This window comes from Triticum aestivum, chromosome 5A, assembly GCF_018294505.1.
Source record: "Triticum aestivum cultivar Chinese Spring chromosome 5A, IWGSC CS RefSeq v2.1, whole genome shotgun sequence".
Classification (NCBI taxonomy): Eukaryota; Viridiplantae; Streptophyta; class Magnoliopsida; order Poales; family Poaceae; genus Triticum; species Triticum aestivum.
In genome coordinates, this window is record NC_057806.1 from 545,332,807 (window position 1) to 545,339,295 (window position 6,489).

Genomic DNA, 6,489 nt, shown 5'->3' on the forward strand with positions numbered 1-6,489 from the left:
AGTGGAAAAACACAATTAATAGCTAGCATTTTTTCCTTGGTCCTAAATAAAAGGATTCGAAAAGCATGTAAAGTGTGTAAAGTTGGGCCAAAAAATAGACAAACTGAAGAGGTGGTTTATGTGTCTTTGTAAATACGGAAGGAACACCAATAAAATCATAATGACCAATCATGGAAAGGATCATTAGCCAAGTAATATTATTTTTAATGCATCAAATATACAAAATGAAAGTAAGTAAACTCAGGGCTAATATAACCATTCGATATTCTGGACATAGAGCAGCTTGAAAGACACAAAAGCGCGCGCGCGCACACACACACACAAAGAGGGAGACTGCTTACATTCAAACTACTACCGAACTCTTAAAATTGTTGATGCCAATTGCCCATCACACAAGTTTTCTGCCGGGCACAATATAGAAAAAGCATTATTTCATTCAATTGTGTCTTCATGAAACTGTGGAGAACTGATCAAAGTTTAAACTTACTGCAGAATGCAAGATTGTTAGTCCTCCTTTTATATCTAAAATAGGCTGAAGAGAGAAAAAACCTAGAAAAATATGAGGGTGGGTGTGATTAAGCATTCCAAGACTAAAAGGTAATTTACTGGATAAGTATGAAAAAAAAGGAAACTACCACAACACAAATTAGAACTAATATCATAATGATCCCTACTCCTCCAACACTAATAGTCGTAAAGGCACCGTTGTATTAGCTTCTATGAATGAAATTTGATATAAGCATTAATTTGATAGACCAAAAACAATATGGAAAATCTGGAAGATTAACAAACATTTTCTGTTGAAAATTTCTCATAATAAATAATACGGTGTAGAATTAAAAACAACACAGAGAAATAAACGTACATATCCCGTTCCTATTCTGCAACAGAGAAAAATAAAACAACCAGACAAAGTGACAAACCAGTCTTTATGTGTGAAGGCTGGAGGCTATATGCTGATAAGTGAGAATCCATCAACACAAACAAAATTTAAGATTGCCATTCCTATAAATGCAGAAGAAATGAAGCTCAACATTCAGTATAATATTGTTTTCATTTTCAGACATTTAACAAGGAAAATCACAGTAATTGAAAAATCACTTCAAACCACATTTTCTTACCCGCGAGCTTGTCAACGAAGTTCATTTGTGTCGCCGTTTCATCCTGACCTCACCCCCACCACTTGACCCATCAGTGGCCTAGGCCATCTCACAGGGTCAAACACATCCATTCACGGCGGAGGATATATCCTCCACTGCAACTGAAAAGGAAACATAAACGAATTAAATGAGCATGTAAAGGCAACAAGAGAAAATTGTGCCTAAAAATAACCAGTCTGTATGCTTTGAGATGGTTCAACAAATCAATAGTATGGTAAGGATCGAAGATAAATCTTCATGTCACACTATGCTCATGCATCACTGAAACGAAAAAAAGTGACATTCAAGATAGCTGACCTCAATGCAATTCTTTTGCTGAGGGAGGCAACATTGCTATACCAGATTTCATTTCAGACTTTCAGGTTAGCCATCCACAAAAGTAAGTAGTCTTAAGGTTCAGTTGCAAGCTCAAAGCTGGAAGCACCACAATATTAGATATAATCCACGCCTTCAGAGTTCATTAGTTTCTAAAACTAATCAATTGATAACACCTCATAGTCAAAGATCTAGCACCAAAATAGGAAATGTAGACAGTGCAAGCAAGATACACAACTGATGCATAGGGCTCTTGTCTTTATGGCATCACAAACCAGCAGACATGCAAATGGAAAATTAGCATACCATTTCTAGAACCTATAAACAATATAGTACAGCTAGCCTTCTCTTTAGAACACTTTACTATTATTTCAGTATGATATCAAATATGCTATCTCTCTCACATGAAACAAATGCTAGAAAAGAGAAATTCAGTCCAAACAGTTACATTAATCCTCCAGCTACAAAATTTAGAGCAATAGTGTTCGAGCCTTAAGAAACTGAGAAAGCAACAACAAAAATAGAAGTACAATTATGTGTAACAGCGGCAAGCGTGGCAGACGCAAAAGTAACCACAGCCTGGCCTATCATCTGTAAAACCAGACTACACAAGAATAAAATAATATAACAGAACATGAACACCATGTATCCTATTCAGAGTGGTAACTAAGAAGAAAATAAAAATACGACGTGCATATATATAGGGTAGAAAACAATCAACAAGCTGAAAGCATCTTAATGGAAGCACTCACTAAGAACCTTGATAGAAGCTCATGAAGCCCCGCCTACATTAGCTCTATCTTCTTTTATCTGCCAAGATTCATATACATCACCAAGAATCACTCAAATTTGGCGCATAACACAAAGAATATCTTGTTGAGAGAGACGATCCTACCCTTGCATTTGAAATAGCTATATAAATGATACTTTTTGCTTTTTTAGGCGGCGGTACCAACACTTCCATTCGAGTAAATCCAAGGAAGGTAAATACCATATTCTTCTATGCTATAGAAGTGGTTAAATCTTGTTTAGATTATTTGGCAATAGAACTAACATGTTAAGTACATTATAGATAAGCGCAGCCCATTCATTTGCACTCTGCTTTCAAGAACCATACAAAAGAAATGAATAGAAGGCTGAGTCAACTAAAACAAACTTAGCTTAAAGCTCTCACAGTACAATCAGGAAAACTACAAATGGCGGAAAGCTATTCATAGAACTGCATTTTTCACCAAGACTCCGCTCATAACATGCATGGTATGAATCAACATTTGCTCGACATACCTTTACCATCACATTCAAGATTGCATCCATAGATTAGAAAAGCTGTATCTGCATTCCCTCAATCCGCCGCCATTCATACCTCACCTGAAATAAATCATTTTTTTCACAGAACATAAATAATATCTTATGGTGAGATGATCTTAACTTGCATTCCAATTAGATTTCAAGCTGCATATCCGCACCACAGCTATATCAATGGTTTGCCTTTTCTGCACTCTGTCGGGCATGCAAAATCTGTAACAAAAGAAATGCACACATGCACGACAGGCTGAAATTTCCTTTTTTATATAGATCAATATAGGCAAGGCAATGAGCAGTAGATGCCTGACGTCAGCCAACAAAAAATGGAAGGCATCCACTACCTAACCCTTGACAAGTGGAATCAAATGAATAAACCCTAACTGTATATATATATATATGTGTGTATGTGGCAATGTGGCATTACTAACAATGCTGCAAATTAATGTAGGATGCCAAATATCATCAAAACTAAAATGTACGAACAAGAGAGAGAGAGAGAGAGAGAGAGAGAGAGAGAGAGAGAGAGAGAGAATTCAACATGTTCTTCTTCAAAGCTCTTCCATGAGATTCTTTCTCTTCTTTTTTGTCTCAGATCTAGAAAACGATAAATTGAGAAAACTAAAATGCAGGAACAAACGTAGGTGAGAGAGAGAGAGAGAGAGAGAGGATTTACCAGGTTCTTCTCCATGAGATTCTTTCTTTCTTTTCTGTCTCATATCTGGAAAATCATAAATTGAGAAACCATAACATCAAAACTAAAATGCAGGAACAAACGTGGATGTGTGTGTGTGTGTGAGAGAGAGAGAGAGAGAGAGAGAGATTATTCAACTTGTTCTTCTTCATCAAACCCTTCCACAAGATTCTTTCTCTTCTTCTGTGTCTTCGATCTGGAAAACCATAAATTTAGAAATTGAAATCACATTACCATAGTACTAAGGAAAAAACTGGGGGAGAAAGATGGCGGGAGACCGCATATGAGCAGCCTAGATTGGGGATGGTGGCGACGGCTGACGAGCAGCGCCACAGCGCCACTCCACCGAGAGGCGAGCACCCCCTGAAGCTCTGGCTTCGCTGGTCCCTCCTTCACCACTATCCTCCCCTACTCTTTCATGACTATCGTGGCAGTGACTTGCGCTGGATCCGGAACACCGGCGCGCAGCAGAGAGGATGGAGAAATTGAGGACGTTATCTAGGGGGAAGAGAGAGAAAACAGAGGCGGTGGCAACCATGCGTTTAGGTTTCGAGAGCGGAGGAGCAGAGAAGCGAGGAGGAGGAGGAGGAGGCGTGGTGGTGGTGGAGAGCATGCGAGGAGGGGATGTGGGGCTCGAGGACGAGAGGGATCGCAACACGATCTACCCCACACCTCTCAGTCCGCATACGTCAAACCGGTCACTATCTCTTGGCCCCACAGGAGAACGACCCCACCAGTCATCCAGCGCCAGCCCAAGCGCGTGCATGGATAATGGAGGAACGGCTGAGCAGCTGACACAGAGATAAAAACAGCCACAGTAAAAAGATCGGACGACCACAGATCGCTCGCGTGCTCAGATGGCTTGTATGGCCGGGTAGAGCATCAGGGTTTATAGGTAGAATATATGCATAGAACACGAACGGCCAATTAACTAGATGATTTCTATGAGATAAATTTTGCAACCTTGCCACCTTACCTTCTCCTAAAACAACACATTTTATTTAAAGCTGCTTCAGGAATTTCAAACCGAGACATCATACAGTATGCAATATTGTTTAAGCTGCACTACAATAGAATCGATTTCCCCACACAAGAAAGGAATTTATACCACCAACTATCCAACTTCTTATGCAACCTCTGGTCAGTGTTTCTCCCGTCATTGTTCTAAGTTCAGTGTTATGAATATGAAACCCCCGAGCCCGAATACTACATCAGCAAACCCCCTCTCTAAAACAAGCAATTCCACTTTTATGACAGTAACCTGAAGAAGAGAGAGACTAATGTTGAAAACAGCTACAACAAGTTTGAAGTTTATGACTCTTAAGGACAGATAAATGTTCAAAACAACAACAACAAACCATCCAATGTACTGAATTTGTATACGATTACAAACAAACGCAATAGAACTTCTGAAATTGTTTGCCACTTGATGCCTATAGACAGACACATATGATATGGTGCTATGGAGTTCAGAACCTGGGACGACGCCATGGCCTATCCGCAGCCAACCGATGCAGCTAGGGCAAGCAAGCTTGGATCGTAGGTGGCCACGGCATCTGGTACGGGTACCCCGTGGGGTGGCGCTTCTCCCGGAGCGCGGCGTACTCCTCGTCGTTCAGCACGAGAAAACAGGTGAGCTCGGCGGCGTCCTTGTCCAGAGAAAGAAGAATGTTGTCTCCGACCGTCCAGTCGGCGGACCCGTCGTCGCTCCCTGCAAAATGGATGGGCTCCAACTCCACGTCCGGGCTGATTGACATGCTGCTACGTCCGGCGGCGGAGGCCCAGCCGCCGCCGGCGGACGAGAAGGCACAGGCCCTGGCGGTGCGGTTCCGAAAGCGATAGAGCACGCACGTCACCCTGAAGTTTGACATGCTGATGCCCGCATCCGCGTCCTCGCCGTCGAGGAGGAAAGCACCCAGCAGGTGGCAGCCGTGGAACCACGCCGAGCCAGGGATTTCCCTGTAGCATCGCCTCAGGGGATCGCAGATGAGGAGGCGTGGCGCCAGCACCCTGTCGAAGACGAGCAGGAGGCCGCCCCGGATGTCGGCGAGTTCCCAGCGGGAATCTCCGAATTCCCCCCGCGGGAGGAAATCCAGCGCGAGATTCCGAGCGGCGATGCCCACGGCGAAGAGGAGGAGGGGGAGGGGACAAACACGGGATCAAGGCTAGGCCGACGCGGGTTTGGGTACCCGTCGCAGTCGTCGACGCAGTAGTGGCCGACAACGTCATCGGATGCGCTGTGGAGAGTGCCGTACCGGCGGAGGAGGCCGCCACCGTCGCCCGCGATTATGCGGCGCCAGCGCTTGCAGGTGCTCGCGGCGCGGACGAGGTTGGCAGGCGAGGGGAGGCGCAGGAACACCAGCTCGAGAAGATTGTCCAGGAGGACGTCAATCTCGGCCGCCGGCGGGGATCCCCTCCGGGAATTCTTGCGGCAGCGCACTACCGGAAAACGGTCCTACGCCGACGGCCAAATCTATGCCGACGGCTGCCGTCGGCCTACTTGGAGCTATGCCGACAACCTACTCCTGGCCGTCGGCTTATCCAGGCCGTCGGGCTACCCTGATCTACACCGACGGCAGCCGTCGGCACAGAACAGTCGTCGACCTAGATGCAGACACGCCGACAGCAGCCGTCGGCATAAGCCAGCCGTCGGCATACCTGTGGGCCCGGCGACCCCGCCCGTGACCAGCGGCTAACGCCATCAAACCTATGCCGACGGTCTGGACGGGCGGCCGTCGGCATATCTCCGCACGCCACGTCACCGATCCACGGCGTAGATATGCCGACGGCAGCCGTCGGCATAGGCGCCACGTCACCGATCCGCGGCACGGCGCCCACCTAAACCCTACCGTCTCTATGCCGACGGCAAAGCCGTCGGCATAGTTAATTTTTTACATATGTTTTTATGCTTTTTTACATATGTTTTTATGCATTTTTTTACATATGTTTTTATGCTTTTTTATGTATTATATGTAAATATATGTAGTTTGTAATTTTTTCCATAGATTATGAATATAT

General features: G+C 44.5%; 1 pseudogene; it reads right to left on the reverse strand.

Moving 5' to 3' along the window:
• Positions 1-4,988: 4,988 nt before the first annotated feature.
• Positions 4,989-6,489, reverse strand: part of LOC123101509 (uncharacterized) — a 15,817-nt pseudogene continuing 14,316 nt past the window's right edge.